Source organism: Oncorhynchus masou, chromosome 24, assembly GCF_036934945.1.
Source record: "Oncorhynchus masou masou isolate Uvic2021 chromosome 24, UVic_Omas_1.1, whole genome shotgun sequence".
Classification (NCBI taxonomy): Eukaryota; Metazoa; Chordata; class Actinopteri; order Salmoniformes; family Salmonidae; genus Oncorhynchus; species Oncorhynchus masou.
The window spans coordinates 3,009,767-3,030,070 of NC_088235.1; the positions used below are offsets into that span (position 1 = coordinate 3,009,767).

The window sequence follows — 20,304 nt, forward strand, 5'->3', positions numbered from 1 at the left end:
TCAGGTAGTACTCCTGCTGCTGATTCTGAGGTGCAGCGATCTAATGTCTCTAGTTCTGTCTCTAACAGCTATCTAATGTCTCTAGTTCTGTCTCTAACAGCTATCTAATGTCTCTAGTTCTGTCTCTAACAGCTATCTAATGTCTCTAGTTCTGTCTCTAACAGCTACTTAATGTCCTCTAGTTCTGTATCTAACAGCTATCTAAGGTCTCTAGTTCTGTCTCTAGTTGGATGTCTAGCAGATATCTAAGGTCTCTAGTTGGATGTTTAACAGATATCTAAGGTCTCTAGTTGGATATCTAGCAGCTATCTAAGGTCTCTAGTTGGATGTCTAGCAGATATCTAAGATCTGTAGTTGGATGTTTAACAGATATCTAAGGTCTCTAGTTGGATATCTAGCAGCTATCTAAGGTCTCTAGTTGGATGTCTAGCAGATATCTAAGGTCTGTAGTTGGATGTTTAACATATATCTAAGGTCTCTAGTTGGATGTTTAACAGATATCTAAGGTCTGTAGTTGGATGTCTAGCAGCTATCTAAGGTCTCTAGTTGGATGTCTAGCAGCAGCGTGAGCTGCAGTTGGATGTCTAGCAGCAGCGTGAACTACAGTTGGAAGCCTAGCAGCAGCGTGAGCTACAGTTGGATGTATAGCAGCAGCTTGAGCTACAGTTGGATGTCTAGCAGCAGCGTGAGCTACAGTTGGATGTCTAGCAGCAGCATGAGCTACAGTTGGATGTCTAGCAGCAGCGTGAGCTACAGTTGGATGTCTAGCAGCAGCATGAGCTACAGTTGGATGTTTAACAGATATCTAAGGTCTCTAGTTGGATGTCTAGCAGCAGCGTGAGCTGCAGTTGGATGTCTAGCAGCAGCGTGAGCTACAGTTGGATGTCTAGCAGCTATCTAAGGTCTCTAGTTGGATGTCTAGCAGCAGCGTGAGCTACAATTGGATGTCTAGCAGCAGCGTGAGCTACATTTGGATGTCTAGCAGCAGCGTGGGCTACAGTTGGATGTCTAGCAGCAGCGTGAGCTACAGTTGGATGTCTAGCAGCAGCGTGAGCTACAGTTGGATGTCTAGCAGCTGTCTAAGGTCTCTAGTTGGATGTCTAGCAGCTATCTAAGGCCTCTAGTTGGATGTCTAGCAGCAGCGTGAGCTACAGTTGGATGTCTAGCAGCAGCGTGAGCTACAGTTGGATGTCTAGCAGCAGCGTGAGCTACAGTTGGATGTCTAGCAGCAGCGTGAGCTACAGTTGGATGTCTAGCAGCAGCGTGAGCTACAGTTGGATGTTTAACATATATCTAAGGTCTCTAGTTGGATGTCTAGCAGCTATCTAAGGTCTCTAGTTGGATGTCTAGCAGCTATCTAAGGTCTCTAGTTGGATGTCTAGCAGATATCGAAGGTCTCTAGTTGGATGTCTAGCAGCTATTTAAGGTCTCTAGTTGGATGTCTAACAGATAACTAAGGTCTCTAGTTGGATGTCTAGCAGATATCTAAGGTCTCTAGTTGGATGTCTAGCAGCTATCTAAGGTCTCTAGTTGGATGTCTAGCAGCTATCGAAGGTATCTAGTTGGATGTCTAGCAGCAGTGTGAGCTGCAGTTGGACGTCATGTTACCTTCATCAGTAAAGAGTACTGTTCTACCTATTAAACACAGGAGACAGAGAGAGAGAGAGGTACAGAGGGGCACAGCAACAGATCAAGAACAAGAAACCAGTTACCAAATCAAGACCGGGAACAGCTGGTTACTTGGTGTTGGAAGCGGACCAGAGGTAAGTCTGTCCTAAAGGACAATCTGTCCGACTGTACGCACCTTTGGCTTCCAGTTCAAGTTTCTTCTTCTTCGCCCAAATGTTATGATAGTTCTCTGCAAGCAGTTCTGCCATAGACTGAAAAGACATAAGAAACACTCACATTAACAACTAGACTGGGGCTCGCTTTGTCATAACCATTATACGCACATCTTGTGTTGCAAGTAACACAGAATGTGTAGCGTGTCACTCAGAGAATGTGTAGCGTGTCACTCAGAGTATGTGTAGCGTGTCAGAGTATGTGTAGCGTGTCACTCAGAGTATGTGTAGCGTGTCACTCAGAGTATGTGTAGAGTGTCACTCAGAGTATGTGTAGCGTGTCACTCAGAGTATGTGTAGCGTGTCAGAGTATGTGTAGCGTGTCACTCAGAGTATGTGTAGCGTGTCACTCAGAGTATGTGTAGCGTGTCACTCAGAGAATGTGTAGCATGTCACTCATAGTACGTGTAGCATGTCACTCAGAGTACGTGTAGCGTGTCACTCAGAGTATGTGTAGCGTGTCACTCAGCGTACGTGTAGCGTGTCACTCAGAGTATGTGTAGCGTGTCACTCAGAGTATGTGTAGCGTGTCACTCAGAGTATGTGTAGCGTGTCAGAGTATGTGTAGCGTGTCACTCAGAGTATGTGTAGCATGTCACTCAGAGTACGTGTAGCGTGTCACTCAGAGTATGTGTAGCATGTCACTCAGAGTACGTGTAGCGTGTCACTCAGAGTATGTGTAGCGTGTCACTCAGAGTATGTGTAGCATGTCACTCAGAGTACGTGTAGCGTGTCACTCAGAGTATGTGTAGCGTGTCACTCAGAGTATGTGTAGTGTGTCACTCAGAGCATGTGTAGCGTGTCACTCAGAGTATGTGTATCGTGTCACTCAGCGTACGTGTAGCGTGTCACTTAGAGTATGTGTAGCATGTCACTCACGTGCAGGTCCCGGGACAGTGTCACATTGCTCATGTCGATGGGTCTGGGGCTGAAACCTGGAGCTCCTTCGACAGAGTGTTGCTGGACAGAACACAGAGGGAGAGACAGGACTGTTAGCTACTTGACATGTTCTGTAGTCTCAGGACTCTTTTAAGGACTGTTAGCTACTTGACATGTCCTCTAGTCTCGGATCCTGTTAGATACTTGACATGTCCTGTAGTCTCGGATCCTGTTAGATACTTGACATGTCCTGTAGTCTCAGATCCTGTTAGATACTTGATATGTCCTGTAGTCTCAGGACTCTTTTAAGGACTGTTAGCTACTTGACATGTCCTCTAGTCTCGGATCCTGTTAGATACTTGACATGTCCTGTAGTCTCGGATCCTGTTAGATACTTGACATGTCCTGTAGTCTCGGATCCTGTTAGATACTTGACATGTCCTGTAGTCTCAGATCCTGTTAGATACCTGACATGTCCTGTAGTCTCAGATCCTGTTAGATACTTGACATGTCCTGTAGTCTCAGGACTCTTCTAAGGACTGTTAGCTACTTGACATGTCCTGTAGTCTCAGATCCTGTTAGATACTTGACATGTCCTGTAGTCTCAGATCCTGTTAGATACTTGACATGTCCTGTAGTCTCAGGACTCTTCTAAGGACTGTTAGCTACTTGACATGTCCTGTAGTCTCAGATCCTGTTAGATACTTGACATGTCCTGTAGTCTCAGATCCTGTTAGATACTTGACATGTCCTGTAGTCTCAGATCCTGTTAGATACTTGACATGTCCTGTAGTCTCAGGACTCTACTCAGGCCTGTTAGGTACTTTACATGTCCTGTAGTCTCAGATCCTGTTAGATACTTGACATGTCCTGTAGTCTCAGGACTCTTCTAAGGACTGTTAGCTACTTGACATGTCCTGTAGTCTCAGATATTGTTAGCTACTTGACATGTCCTGTAGTCTCGGATCCTGTTAGCTACTTGACATGTCCTGTAGTCTCAGGACTCTTCTAAGGACTGTTAGCTACTTGACATGTCCTGTAGTCTCGGATCCTGTTAGATACTTGACATGTCCTGTAGTCTCAGGACTCTTCTAAGGACTGTTAGCTACTTGACATGTCCTGTAGTCTCGGATCCTGTTAGATACTTGACATGTCCTGTAGTCTCAGGACTCTTCTCAGGCCTGTTAGCTACTTGACATGTCCTGTAGTCTCAGATATTGTTAGCTACTTGACATGTCCTGTAGTCTCAGATCCTGTTAGATACTTGACATGTCCTGTAGTCTCAGGACTCTTCTAAGGACTGTTAGCTACTTGACATGTCCTGTAGTCTCGGATCCTGTTAGATACTTGACATGTCCTGTAGTCTCAGATCCTGTTAGATACTTGACATGTCCTGTAGTCTCAGGACTCTACTCAGGCCTGTTAGGTACTTGACATGTCCTGTAGTCTCAGATCCTGTTAGATACTTGACATGTCCTGTAGTCTCAGGACTCTTCTAAGGACTGTTAGCTACTTGACATGTCCTGTAGTCTCGGATCCTGTTAGCTACTTGACATGTCCTGTAGTCTCGGATCCTGTTAGATACTTGACATGTCCTGTAGTCTCAGGACTCTTCTAAGGACTGTTAGCTACTTGACATGTCCTGTAGTCTCGGATCCTGTTAGCTACTTGACATGTCCTGTAGTCTCAGATATTGTTAGCTACTTGACATGTCCTGTAGTCTCGGATATTGTTAGCTACTTGACATGTCCTGTAGTCTCAGATATTGTTAGCTACTTGACGTGTCCTGTAGTCTCAGATCCTGTTAGATACTTGACATGTCCTGTAGTCTCAGGACTCTTCTAAGGACTGTTAGCTACTTGACATGTCCTGTAGTCTCAGATCCTGTTAGATACTTGACATGTCCTGTAGTCTCGGATCCTGTTAGCTACTTGACATGTCCTGTAGTCTCAGGACTCTTCTCAGGACTGTTAGCTACTTGACATGTCCTGTAGTCTCGGATCCTGTTAGATACTTGACATGTCCTGTAGTCTCAGATCCTGTTAGATACTTGACATGTCCTGTAGTCTCAGGACTCTACTCAGGCCTGTTAGGTACTTGACATGTCCTGTAGTCTCAGATCCTGTTAGATACTTGACATGTCCTGTAGTCTCAGGACTCTTCTAAGGACTGTTAGCTACTTGACATGTCCTGTAGTCTCAGATATTGTTAGCTACTTGACATGTCCTGTAGTCTCAGATATTGTTAGCTACTTGACATGTCCTGTAGTCTCAGATATTGTTAGCTACTTGACATGTCCTGTAGTCTCAGATCCTGTTAGATACTTGACATGTCCTGTAGTCTCAGGACTCTTCTAAGGACTGTTAGCTACTTGACATGTCCTGTAGTCTCGGATCCTGTTAGATACTTGACATGTCCTGTAGTCTCGGATCCTGTTAGATACTTGACATGTCCTGTAGTCTCAGGACTCTTCTCAGGACTGTTAGCTACTTGACATGTCCTGTAGTCTCGGATCCTGTTAGATACTTGACATGTCCTGTAGTCTCAGGACTCTTCTCAGGCCTGTTAGCTACTTGACATGTCCTGTAGTCTCGGATCCTGTTAGGTACTTGACATGTCCTGTAGTCTCGGATCCTGTTAGATACTTGACATGTCCTGTAGTCTTGGATCCTGTTAGATACTTGACATGTCCTGTAGTCTCGGATCCTGTTAGATACTTGACATGTCCTGTAGTCTCAGGACTCTTCTCAGGCCTGTTAGCTACTTGACATGTCCTGTAGTCTCGGATCCTGTTAGATACTTGATATGTCCTGTAGTCTCCGGACTCTTCTCAGGCCTGTTAGCTACTTGACATGTCCTGTAGTCTCAGGACTCTTCTCAGGCCTGTTAGCTACTTGACATGTCCTGTAGTCTCGGATCCTGTGAGATACTTGACATGTCCTGTAGTCTCGGATCCTGTTAGATACTTGATATGTCCTGTAGTCTCCGGACTCTTCTCAGGACTGTTAGCTACTTGACATGTCCTGTAGTCTCCGGACTCTTCTAAGGACTGTTAGCTACTTGACATGTCCTGTAGTCTCAGGACTCTTCTCAGGACTGTTAGCTACTTGACATGTCCTGTAGTCTCTGGACTCTTCTAAGGACTGTTAGCTACTTGACATGTCCTGTAGTCTCAGGACTCTTCTAAGGACTGTTAGCTACTTGACATGTCCTGTAGTCTCAGGACTCTTCTAAGGACTGTTAGATACTTGACATGTCCTGTAGTCTCAGGACTCTTCTCAGGACTGTTAGCTACTTGACATGTCCTGTAGTCTCAGATCCTGTTAGATACTTGACATGTCCTGTAGTCTCAGGACTCTTCTCAGGACTGTTAGCTACTTGACATGTCCTGTAGTCTCGGATCCTGTTATCCACTTGACATGTCCTGTAGTCTCAGGACTCTTCTAAGGACTGTTAGCTACTTGACATGTCCCGTAGTCTCAGGACTCTTCTAAGGACTGTTAGATACTTGACATGTCCTGTAGTCTCAGGACTCTTCTAAGGACTGTTAGATACTTGACATGTCCTGTAGTCTCGGATCCTGTTAGCTACTTGACATGTCCTGTAGTCTCAGGACTCTTCTAAGGACTGTTAGCTACTTGACATGTCCTGTAGTCTCAGGACTCTACTCAGGACTGTTAGCTACTTGACATGTCCTGTAGTCTCAGGACTCTTCTAAGGACTGTTAGCTACTTGACATGTCCTGTAGTCTCAGGACTCTTCTAAGGACTGTTAGCTACTTGACATGTCCTGTAGTCTCGGATCCTGTTAGATACTTGACATGTCCTGTAGTCTCAGATCCTGTTAGATACTTGACATGTCCTGTAGTCTCAGGACTCTACTCAGGCCTGTTAGGTACTTGACATGTCCTGTAGTCTCAGATCCTGTTAGATACTTGACATGTCCTGTAGTCTCAGGACTCTTCTAAGGACTGTTAGCTACTTGACATGTCCTGTAGTCTCAGATATTGTTAGCTGCTTGACATGTCCTGTAGTCTCAGATATTGTTAGCTACTTGACATGTCCTGTAGTCTCAGATATTGTTAGCTACTTGACATGTCCTGTAGTCTCAGATCCTGTTAGATACTTGACATGTCCTGTAGTCTCAGGACTCTTCTAAGGACTGTTAGCTACTTGACATGTCCTGTAGTCTCGGATCCTGTTAGATACTTGACATGTCCTGTAGTCTCGGATCCTGTTAGATACTTGACATGTCCTGTAGTCTCAGGACTCTTCTCAGGACTGTTAGCTACTTGACATGTCCTGTAGTCTCGGATCCTGTTAGATACTTGACATGTCCTGTAGTCTCAGGACTCTTCTCAGGCCTGTTAGCTACTTGACATGTCCTGTAGTCTCGGATCCTGTTAGGTACTTGACATGTCCTGTAGTCTCGGATCCTGTTAGATACTTGACATGTCCTGTAGTCTTGGATCCTGTTAGATACTTGACATGTCCTGTAGTCTCGGATCCTGTTAGATACTTGACATGTCCTGTAGTCTCAGGACTCTTCTCAGGACTGTTAGCTACTTGACATGTCCTGTAGTCTCCGGACTCTTCTAAGGACTGTTAGCTACTTGACATGTCCTGTAGTCTCAGGACTCTTCTCAGGACTGTTAGCTACTTGACATGTCCTGTAGTCTCAGGACTCTTCTAAGGACTGTTAGCTACTTGACATGTCCTGTAGTCTCAGGACTCTTCTAAGGACTGTTAGCTACTTGACATGTCCTGTAGTCTCAGGACTCTTCTAAGGACTGTTAGATACTTGACATGTCCTGTAGTCTCAGGACTCTTCTCAGGACTGTTAGCTACTTGACATGTCCTGTAGTCTCAGATCCTGTTAGATACTTGACATGTCCTGTAGTCTCAGGACTCTTCTCAGGACTGTTAGCTACTTGACATGTCCTGTAGTCTCGGATCCTGTTATCCACTTGACATGTCCTGTAGTCTCAGGACTCTTCTAAGGACTGTTAGCTACTTGACATGTCCCGTAGTCTCAGGACTCTTCTAAGGACTGTTAGATACTTGACATGTCCTGTAGTCTCAGGACTCTTCTAAGGACTGTTAGATACTTGACATGTCCTGTAGTCTCGGATCCTGTTAGCTACTTGACATGTCCTGTAGTCTCAGGACTCTTCTAAGGACTGTTAGCTACTTGACATGTCCTGTAGTCTCAGGACTCTACTCAGGACTGTTAGCTACTTGACATGTCCTGTAGTCTCAGGACTCTTCTAAGGACTGTTAGCTACTTGACATGTCCTGTAGTCTCAGGACTCTTCTAAGGACTGTTAGCTACTTGACATGTCCTGTAGTCTCAGGACTCTTCTAAGGACTGTTAGCTACTTGACATGTCCTGTAGTCTCAGGACTCTTCTAAGGACTGTTAGATACTTGACATGTCCTGTAGTCTCAGGACTCTTCTAAGGACTGTTAGCTACTTGACATGTCCTGTAGTCTCAGGACTCTTCTAAGGACTGTTAGATACTTGACATGTCCTGTAGTCTCAGGACTCTTCTAAGGACTGTTAGATACTTGACATGTCCTGTAGTCTCAGGACTCTTCTAAGGACTGTTAGCTACTTGACATGTCCTGTAGTCTCGGATCCTGTTAGATACTTGACATGTCCTGTAGTCTCAGGACTCTTCTAAGGACTGTTAGATACTTGACATGTCCTGTAGTCTCAGGACTCTTCTAAGGACTGTTAGCTACTTGACATGTCCTGTAGTCTCGGATCCTGTTAGATACTTGACATGTCCTGTAGTCTCAGGACTCTTCTAAGGACTGTTAGCTACTTGACATGTCCTGTAGTCTCGGATCCTGTTAGCTACTTGACATGTCCTGTAGTCTCGGATCCTGTTAGATACTTGACATGTCCTGTAGTCTCAGGACTCTTCTAAGGACTGTTAGCTACTTGACATGTCCTGTAGTCTCGGATCCTGTTAGCTACTTGACATGTCCTGTAGTCTCGGATCCTGTTAGCTACTTGACATGTCCTGTAGTCTCGGATCCTGTTAGATACTTGACATGTCCTGTAGTCTCAGGACTCTTCTAAGGACTGTTAGCTACTTGACATGTCCAGTAGTCTCGGATCCTGTTAGGTACTTGACATGTCCTGTAGTCTCGGATCCTGTTAGCTACTTGACATGTCCTGTAGTCTCAGGACTCTTCTCAGGACTGTTAGATACTTGACATGTCCTGTAGTCTCAGATATTGTTAGCTACTTGACATGTCCTGTAGTCTCAGATATTGTTAGCTACTTGACATGTCCTGTAGTCTCAGATATTGTTAGCTACTTGACATGTACTGTTGTCTCGGATCTTGTTAGATACTTGACATGTACTGTAGTCTCAGATATTGTTAGCTACTTGACATGTACTGTTGTCTCGGATCTTGTTAGATACTTGACATGTACTGTAGTCTCAGATATTGTTAGCTACTTGACATGTACTGTTGTCTCGGATCTTGTTTAGATACTTGACATGTACTGTAGTCTCAGATATTGTTAGCTACTTGACATGTACTGTTGTCTCGGATCTTGTTAGATACTTGACATGTACTGTAGTCTCAGATATTGTTAGCTACTTGACATGTACTGTAGTCTCAGATATTGTTAGCTACTTGACATGTCCTGTAGTCTCAGGACTCTTCTAAGGACTGTTAGATACTTGACATGTCCTGTAGTCTCGGATCCTGTTAGATACTTGACATGTCCTGTAGTCTCAGGACTCTTCTAAGGACTGTTAGCTACTTGACATGTCCTGTAGTCTCAGGACTCTTCTAAGGACTGTTAGCTACTTGACATGTCCTGTAGTCTCGGGACTCTTCTAAGGACTGTTAGCTACTTGACATGTCCTGTAGTCTCAGGACTCTTCTAAGGACTGTTAGCTACTTGACATGTCCTGTAGTCTCAGGCCTGTTATCCACTTGACATGTCCTGTACTTTGCTCTGACAGGTGAAGGACATACTGTATATTCCGCTGTGCTGAAACAGTCAGTGTCTTCTGTTGGGAATGTCCCTACTGAGCTGTGGAGTGTATGAATCAGAGAGGAGACTGGACGACCACGTAAAGGCATTACTAGGAGCAGTATAACACAGTGCATTAGAATGGATGGAGCAGCTGGAAGTGTGTCACATCCCAGTCAGTACTGTACGTTGTTACTGTAAGGCTGTGACTGCCTCCTACCTGGCTGATCTGAGAGATCCTACGTGCTCTGTTGTGTAGGCTGGCTGGGTCTCCCTCCCTGGTCCTCTCTATGCTCCAGCACCACATCACCATCGTCTTCAGAGACTCCTTGATAGGCCAACGGTACAACTCTTTATCCTAGAGGGACACAGAGAAGAGGCTCAGAGAGAGACCTAACGGAACAACTCTTTATCCTAGAGGGACACAGAGAAGAGACTCAGAGAGAGACTGGACAGAACAACTCTTTATCCTAGAGGGACACAGAGAAGAGACTCAGAGAGAGACCTAACGGAACAACTCTCTATCCTAGAGGGACACAGAGAAGAGGCTCAGAGAGAGACCTAACGGAACAACTCTTTATCCTAGAGGGACACAGAGAAGAGGCTCAGAGAGACTGGACAGAACAACTCTTTATCCTAGAGAGACACAGAGAAGAGACTCAGAGAGAGACTGGACAGAACAACTCTTTATCCTAGAGGGACACAGAGAAGAGACTCAGAGAGAGACTGGACAGAACAACTCTTTATCCTAGAGGGACACAGAGAAGAGACTCAGAGAGAGACTGGACAGAACAACTCTTTATCCTAGAGGGACACAGAGAAGAGACTCAGAGAGAGACCTAACGGAACAACTCTCTATCCTAGAGGGACACAGAGAAGAGGCTCAGAGAGAGACCTAACGGAACAACTCTTTATCCTAGAGGGACACAGAGAAGAGAATCAGAGAGAGACTGGACAGAACAACTCTTTATCCTAGAGGGACACAGAGAAGAGACTCAGAGAGAGAATGGACAGAACAACTCTTTATCCTAGAGGGACACAGAGAAGAGACTCAGAGAGAGACCTAACGGTACAACTCTTTATCCTAGAGGGACACAGAGAAGAGACTCAGAGAGAGACCTAACGGAACAACTCTTTATCCTAGAGGGACACAGAGAAGAGGCTCAGAGAGACTGGACAGAACAACTCTTTATCCTAGAGAGACACAGAGAAGAGACTCAGAGAGAGACTGGACAGAACAACTCTTTATCCTAGAGGGACACAGAGAAGAGACTCAGAGAGAGACTGGACAGAACAACTCTTTATCCTAGAGGGACACAGAGAAGAGACTCAGAGAGAGACTGGACAGAACAACTCTTTATCCTAGAGGGACACAGAGAAGAGACTCAGAGAGAGACCTAACGGTACAACTCTTTATCCTAGAGGGACACAGAGAAGAGACTCAGAGAGAGACGTAACGGAACAACTCTTTATCCTAGAGGGACACAGAGAAGAGGCTCAGAGAGAGACCTAACGGAACAACTCTTTATCCTAGAGGGACACAGAGAAGAGGCTCAGAGAGAGACTGGATGGAACAACTCTTTATCCTAGAGGGACACAGAGAAGAGACTCAGAGAGAGACCTAACGGAACAACTCTTTATCCTAGAGGGACACAGAGAAGAGACTCAGAGAGAGACCTAACGGAACAACTCTTTATCCTAGAGGGACACAGAGAAGAGACTCAGAGAGAGACCTAACGGAACAACTCTTTATCCTAGAGGGACACAGAGAAGAGACTCAGAGAGAGACCTAACGGAACAACTCTTTATCCTAGAGGGACACAGAGAAGAGACTCAGAGAGAGACCTAACGGAACAACTCTTTATCCTAGAGGGACACAGAGAAGAGACTCAGAGAGAGACTGGACAGAACAACTCTTTATCCTAGAGGGACACAGAGAAGAGACTCAGAGAGAGAATGGACAGAACAACTCTTTATCCTAGAGGGACACAGAGAAGAGACTCAGAGAGAGACCTAACGGTACAACTCTTTATCCTAGAGGGACACAGAGAAGAGACTCAGAGAGAGACCTAACGGAACAACTCTTTATCCTAGAGGGACACAGAGAAGAGGCTCAGAGAGACTGGACAGAACAACTCTTTATCCTAGAGAGACACAGAGAAGAGACTCAGAGAGAGACTGGACAGAACAACTCTTTATCCTAGAGGGACACAGAGAAGAGACTCAGAGAGAGACTGGACAGAACAACTCTTTATCCTAGAGGGACACAGAGAAGAGACTCAGAGAGAGACTGGACAGAACAACTCTTTATCCTAGAGGGACACAGAGAAGAGACTCAGAGAGAGACCTAACGGTACAACTCTTTATCCTAGAGGGACACAGAGAAGAGACTCAGAGAGAGACCTAACGGAACAACTCTTTATCCTAGAGGGACACAGAGAAGAGGCTCAGAGAGAGACCTAACGGTACAACTCTTTATCCTAGAGGGACACAGAGAAGAGGCTCAGAGAGAGAATGGACGGAACAACTCTTTATCCTAGAGGGACACAGAGAAGAGACTCAGTGAGAGAATGGACAGAACAACTCTTTATCCTAGAGAGACACAGAGAAGAGGCTCAGAGAGAGAATGGACAGAACAACTCTTTATCCTAGAGGGACACAGAGAAGAGGCTCAGAGAGAGAATGGACAGAACAACTCTTTATCCTAGAGGGACACAGAGAAGAGGCTCAGAGAGAGACCTAACGGTACAACTCTTTATCCTAGAGGGACACAGAGAAGAGGCTCAGAGAGAGAATGGACGGAACAACTCTTTATCCTAGAGGGACACAGAGAAGAGACTCAGAGAGAGACCTAACGGAACAACTCTTTATCCTAGAGGGACACAGAGAAGAGACTCAGAGAGAGAATGGACGGTACAACTCTTTATCCTAGAGGGACACAGAGAAGAGGCTCAGAGAGAGAATGGACGGAACAACTCTTTATCCTAGAGGGACACAGAGAAGAGACTCAGAGAGAGACCTAAAGGAACAACTCTTTATCCTAGAGGGACACAGAGAAGAGACTCAGAGAGAGAATGGACGGAACAACTCTTTATCCTAGAGGGACACAGAGAAGAGACTCAGAGAGAGAATGGACGGAACAACTCTTTATCCTAGAGGGACACAGAGAAGAGACTCAGAGAGAGACCTAACGGAACAACTCTTTATCCTAGAGGGACACAGAGAAGAGGCTCAGAGAGAGACTGGACAGAACAATTCTTTATCCTAGAGGGACACAGAGAAGAGACTCAGAGAGACTGGACAGAACAACTCTTTATCCTAGAGGGACACAGAGAAGAGGCTCAGAGAGAGACCTAACGGAACAACTCTTTATCCTAGAGGGACACAGAGAAGAGACTCAGAGAGAGACCTAACAGTACAACTCTTTATCCTAGAGGGACACAGAGAAGAGGCTCAGAGAGAGACCTAACGGTACAACTCTTTATCCTAGAGGCACACAGAGAAGAGGCTCAGAGAGAGACTGGACAGAACAACTCTTTATCCTAGAGGGACACAGAGAAGAGGCTCAGAGAGAGACCTAACGGAACAACTCTTTATCCTAGAGGGACACAGAGAAGAGACTCAGAGAGAGAATGGACAGAACAACTCTTTATCCTAGAGGGACACAGAGAATAGACTCAGAGAGAGAATGGACGGAACAACTCTTTATCCTAGAGGGACACAGAGAAGAGGCTCAGAGAGAGAGAGGATGGAACAACTCTTTATCCTAGAGGGACACAGAGAAGAGGCTCAGAGAGAGACTGGACAGAACAACTCTTTATCCTAGAGGGACACAGAGAAGAGACTCAGAGAGAGACTGGACAGAACAACTCTTTATCCTAGAGGGACACAGAGAAGAGACTCAGAGAGAGAATGGACGGAACAACTCTCCATCCTAGAGGGACACAGAGAAGAGACTCAGAGAGACTGGACAGAACAACTCTTTATCCTAGAGGGACACAGAGAAGAGGCTCAGAGAGAGAATGGACGGAACAACTCTTTATCCTAGAGGGACACAGAGAAGAGGCTCAGAGAGAGACCTAACGGTACAACTCTTTATCCTAGAGGGACACAGAGAAGAGGCTCAGAGAGAGAATGGACGGAACAACTCTTTATCCTAGAGGGACACAGAGAAGAGGCTCAGAGAGACTGGACGGAACAACTCTTTATCCTAGAGGGACACAGAGAAGAGACTCAGAGAGAGACTGGACAGAACAACTCTTTATCCTAGAGGGACACAGAGAAGAGGCTCAGAGAGAGACTGGACAGAACAACTCTTTATCCTAGAGGGACACAGAGAAGAGACTCAGAGAGAGACTGGACAGAACAACTCTTTATCCTAGAGGGACACAGAGAAGAGGCTCAGAGAGAGACTGGACAGAACAACTCTTTATCCTAGAGGGACACAGAGAAGAGACTAATAGAGACTGGACAGAACAACTCTTTATCCTAGAGGGACACAGAGAAGAGGCTCAGAGAGAGACTGGACAGAACAACTCTTTATCCTAGAGGGACACAGAGAAGAGACTCAGAGAGAGACTGGACAGAACAACTCTTTATCCTAGAGGGACACAGAGAAGAGACTCAGAGAGAGACTGGACAGAACAACTCTTTATCCTAGAGGGACACAGAGAAGAGACTCAGAGAGAGACCTAACAGTACAACTCTTTATCCTAGAGGGACACAGAGAAGAGACTCAGAGAGAGACCTAACGGAACAACTCTTTATCCTAGAGGGACACAGAGAAGAGGCTCAGAGAGACTGGACAGAACAACTCTTTATCCTAGAGGGACACAGAGAAGAGACTCAGAGAGAGACTGGACAGAACAACTCTTTATCCTAGAGGGACACAGAGAAGAGACTCAGAGAGAGACCTAACGGTACAACTCTATCCTAGAGGGACACAGAGAAGAGGCTCAGAGAGAGACCTAACGGAACAACTCTTTATCCTAGAGGGACACAGAGAAGAGACTCAGAGAGAGACCTAACGGAACAACTCTTTATCCTAGAGGGACACAGAGAAGAGACTCAGAGAGAGAATGGACGGAACAACTCTTTATCCTAGAGGGACACAGAGAAGAGGCTCAGAGAGACTGGACAGAACAACTCTTTATCCTAGAGGGACACAGAGAAGAGACTCAGAGAGAGACCTAACGGTACAACTCTCTATCCTAGAGGGACACAGAGAAGAGGCTCAGAGAGAGAATGGACGGAACAACTCTTTATCCTAGAGGGACACAGAGAAGAGGCTCAGAGAGAGACTGGACAGAACAACTCTTTATCCTAGAGGGACACAGAGAAGAGACTCAGAGAGAGACTGGACAGAACAACTCTTTATCCTAGAGGGACACAGAGAAGAGACTCAGAGAGAGACCTAACGGAACAACTCTTTATCCTAGAGGGACACAGAGAAGAGGCTCAGAGAGAGACTGTACAGAACAACTCTTTATCCTAGAGGGACACAGAGAAGAGGCTCAGAGAGAGAATGGACAGAACAACTCTTTATCCTAGAGGGACACAGAGAAGAGACTCAGAGAGAGACCTAACGGAACAACTCTTTATCCTAGAGGGACACAGAGAAGAGACTCAGAGAGAGACCTAACGGAACAACTCTTTATCCTAGAGGGACACAGAGAAGAGACTCAGAGAGAGACCTAACGGAACAACTCTTTATCCTAGAGGGACACAGAGAAGCGACTCAGAGAGAGAATGGACGGAACAACTCTTTATCCTAGAGGGACACAGAGAAGAGACTCAGAGAGAGACTGGACAGAACAACTCTTTATCCTAGAGGGACACAGAGAAGAGACTCAGAGAGAGACTGGACAGAACAACTCTTTATCCTAGAGGGACACAGAGAAGAGACTCAGAGAGAGACTGGACAGAACAACTCTTTATCCTAGAGGGACACAGAGAAGAGACTCAGAGAGAGACTGGACAGAACAACTCTTTATCCTAGAGGGACACAGAGAAGAGACTCAGAGAGAGACTGGACAGAACAACTCTTTATCCTAGAGGGACACAGAGAAGAGACTCAGAGAGAGACTGGACAGAACAACTCTTTATCCTAGAGGGACACAGAGAAGAGACTCAGAGAGAGACTGGACAGAACAACTCTTTATCCTAGAGGGACACAGAGAAGAGACTCAGAGAGAGACTGGACAGAACAACTCTTTATCCTAGAGGGACACAGAGAAGAGACTCAGAGAGAGACTGGACAGAACAACTCTTTATCCTAGAGGGACACAGAGAAGAGGCTCAGAGAGAGAATGGACGGAACAACTCTTTATCCTAGAGGGACACAGAGAAGAGGCTCAGAGAGAGACCTAACGGTACAACTCTTTATCCTAGAGGGACACAGAGAAGAGGCTCAGAGAGAGAATGGACGGAACAACTCTTTATCCTAGAGGGACACAGAGAAGAGACTCAGAGAGAGACCTAACAGAACAACTCTTTATCCTAGAGGGACACAGAGAAGAGACTCAGAGAGAGACTGGACAGAACAAATCTTTATCCTAGAGGGACACAGAGAAGAGGCTCAGAGAGAGACTGGACGGAACAACTCTTTATCCTAGAGGGACACAGAGAAGAGACTCAGAGAGAGACCTAACGGAACAACTCTTTATCCTAGAGGGACACAGAGAAGAGGCTCAGAGAGAGACTGGACGGAACAACTCTTTATCCTAGAGGGACACAGAGAAGAGACTCAGAGAGAGACCTAACGGTACAACTCTTTATCCTAGAGGGACATAGAGAAGAGGCTCAGAGAGAGACCTAACGGAACAACTCTTTATCCTAGAGAGACACAGAGAAGAGGCTCAGAGAGAGAATGGACAGAACAACTCTTTATCCTAGATGGACACAGAGAAGAGACTCAGAGAGAGACTGGACAGAACAACTCTTTATCCTAGAGGGACACAGAGAAGAGGCTCAGAGAGAGAATGGACAGAACAACTCTTTATCCTAGAGGGACACAGAGAAGAGACTCAGAGAGAGAATGGACGGAACAACTCTTTATCCTAGAGGGACACAGAGAAGAGACTCAGAGAGAGACCTAACGGTACAACTCTATCCTAGAGGGACACAGAGAAGAGGCTCAGAGAGAGACCTAACGGAACAACTCTTTATCCTAGAGGGACACAGAGAAGAGACTCAGAGAGAGACCTAACGGAACAACTCTTTATCCTAGAGGGACACAGAGAAGAGACTCAGAGAGAGAATGGACGGAACAACTCTTTATCCTAGAGGGACACAGAGAAGAGGCTCAGAGAGACTGGACAGAACAACTCTTTATCCTAGAGGGACACAGAGAAGAGACTCAGAGAGAGACCTAACGGTACAACTCTTTATCCTAGAGGGACACAGAGAAGAGGCTCAGAGAGAGACTGGACAGAACAACTCTTTATCCTAGAGGGACACAGAGAAGAGGCTCAGAGAGAGAATGGACAGAACAACTCTTTATCCTAGAGGGACACAGAGAAGAGGCTCAGAGAGAGACCTAACGGTACAACTCTCTATCCTAGAGGGACACAGAGAAGAGGCTCAGAGAGAGAATGGACGGAACAACTCTTTATCCTAGAGGGACACAGAGAAGAGGCTCAGAGAGAGACTGGACAGAACAACTCTTTATCCTAGAGGGACACAGAGAAGAGACTCAGAGAGAGACTGGACAGAACAACTCTTTATCCTAGAGGGACACAGAGAAGAGACTCAGAGAGAGACCTAACGGAACAACTCTTTATCCTAGAGGGACACAGAGGAGAGGCTCAGAGAGAGACTGGACAGAACAACTCTTTATCCTAGAGGGACACAGAGAAGAGGCTCAGAGAGAGAATGGACAGAACAACTCTTTATCCTAGAGGGACACAGAGAAGAGACTCAGAGAGAGACCTAACGGAACAACTCTTTATCCTAGAGGGACACAGAGAAGAGACTCAGAGAGAGACCTAACGGAACAACTCTTTATCCTAGAGGGACACAGAGAAGAGACTCAGAGAGAGACCTAACGGAACAACTCTTTATCCTAGAGGGACACAGAGAAGAGACTCAGAGAGAGACTGGACAGAACAACTCTTTATCCTAGAGGGACACAGAGAAGAGACTCAGAGAGAGACCTAACGGAACAACTCTTTATCCTAGAGGGACACAGAGAAGAGACTCAGAGAGAGACCTAACGGAACAACTCTTTATCCTAGAGGGACACAGAGAAGAGACTCAGAGAGAGACTGGACAGAACAACTCTTTATCCTAGAGGGACACAGAGAAGAGACTCAGAGAGAGACTGGACAGAACAACTCTTTATCCTAGAGGGACACAGAGAAGAGACTCAGAGAGAGACTGGACAGAACAACTCTTTATCCTAGAGGGACACAGAGAAGAGACTCAGAGAGAGACTGGACAGAACAACTCTTTATCCTAGAGGGACACAGAGAAGAGACTCAGAGAGAGACTGGACAGAACAACTCTTTATCCTAGAGGGACACAGAGAAGAGGCTCAGAGAGAGAATGGACGGAACAACTCTTTATCCTAGAGGGACACAGAGAAGAGGCTCAGAGAGAGACCTAACGGTACAACTCTTTATCCTAGAGGGACACAGAGAAGAGGCTCAGAGAGAGAATGGACGGAACAACTCTTTATCCTAGAGGGACACAGAGAAGAGACTCAGAGAGAGACCTAACAGAACAACTCTTTATCCTAGAGGGACACAGAGAAGAGGCTCAGAGAGAGACCTAACGGAACAACTCTTTATCCTAGAGGGACACAGAGAAGAGACTCAGAGAGAGACTGGACAGAACAAATCTTTATCCTAGAGGGACACAGAGAAGAGGCTCAGAGAGAGACTGGACGGAACAACTCTTTATCCTAGAGGGACACAGAGAAGAGACTCAGAGAGAGACCTAACGGAACAACTCTTTATCCTAGAGGGACACAGAGAAGAGGCTCAGAGAGAGACTGGACGGAACAACTCTTTATCCTAGAGGGACACAGAGAAGAGACTCAGAGAGAGACCTAACGGTACAACTCTTTATCCTAGAGGGACATAGAGAAGAGGCTCAGAGAGAGACCTAACGGAACAACTCTTTATCCTAGAGAGACACAGAGAAGAGGCTCAGAGAGAGAATGGACAGAACAACTCTTTATCCTAGAGGGACACAGAGAAGAGACTCAGAGAGAGACTGGACAGAACAACTCTTTATCCTAGAGGGACACAGAGAAGAGGCTCAGAGAGAGAATGGACAGAACAACTCTTTATCCTAGAGGGACACAGAGAAGAGACTCAGAGAGAGAATGGACGGAACAACTCTTTATCCTAGAGGGACACAGAGAAGAGACTCAGAGAGAGACTGGACAGAACAACTCTTTATCCTAGAGGGACACAGAGAAGAGACTCAGAGAGAGACTGGACAGAACAACTCTTTATCCTAGAGGGACACAGAGAAGAGACTCAGAGAGAGACTGGACAGAACAACTCTTTATCCTAGAGAGACACAGAGAAGAGGCTCAGAGAGAGAATGGACAGAACAACTCTTTATCCTAGAGGGACACAGAGAAGAGGCTCAGAGAGAGAATGGACAGAACAACTCTTTATCCTAGAGGGACACAGAGAAGAGACTCAGAGAGAGACTGGACAGAACAACTCTTTATCCTAGAGGGACACAGAGAAGAGACTCAGAGAGAGACTGGACAGAACAACTCTTTATCCTAGAGGGACACAGAGAAGAGACTCAGAGAGAGACTGGACAGAACAACTCTTTATCCTAGAGGGACACAGAGAAGAGACTCAGAGAGAGACTGGACAGAACAACTCTTTATCCTAGAGGGACACAGAGAAGAGACTCAGAGAGAGACTGGACAGAACAACTCTTCATCCTAGAGGGACACAGAGAAGAGACTCAGAGAGAGACTGGACAGAACAACTCTTTATCCTAGAGGGACACAGAGAAGAGACTCAGAGAGAGACTGGACAGAACAACTCTTTATCCTAGAGGGACACAGAGAAGAGGCTCAGAGAGAGACTGGACGGAACAACTCTTTATCCTAGAGGGACACAGAGAAGAGACTCAGAGAGAGACCTAACGGAACAACTCTTTATCCTAGAGGGACACAGAGAAGAGGCTCAGAGAGAGACTGGACAGAACAACTCTTTATCCTAGAGGGACACAGAGAAGAGGCTCAGAGAGAGAATGGACAGAACAACTCTTTATCCTAGAGGGACACAGAGAAGAGACTCAGAGAGAGAATGGACGGAACAACTCTTTATCCTAGAGGGACACAGAGAAGAGACTCAGAGAGAGACCTAACGGTACAACTCTTTATCCTAGAGGGACATAGAGAAGAGGCTCAGAGAGAGACCTAACGGAACAACTCTTTATCCTAGAGAGACACAGAGAAGAGGCTCAGAGAGAGAATGGACAGAACAACTCTTTATCCTAGAGGGACACAGAGAAGAGACTCAGAGAGAGACTGGACAGAACAACTCTTTATCCTAGAGGGACACAGAGAAGAGGCTCAGAGAGAGAATGGACAGAACAACTCTTTATCCTAG

At 45.9% G+C, this 20,304-nt stretch overlaps 1 pseudogene; it reads right to left on the reverse strand.

Annotated features, from left to right (window-relative positions):
• LOC135513362 (ryanodine receptor 2-like) overlaps nucleotides 1-20,304 on the reverse strand; it is a 358,078-nt pseudogene that overhangs the window by 152,222 nt on the left and 185,552 nt on the right.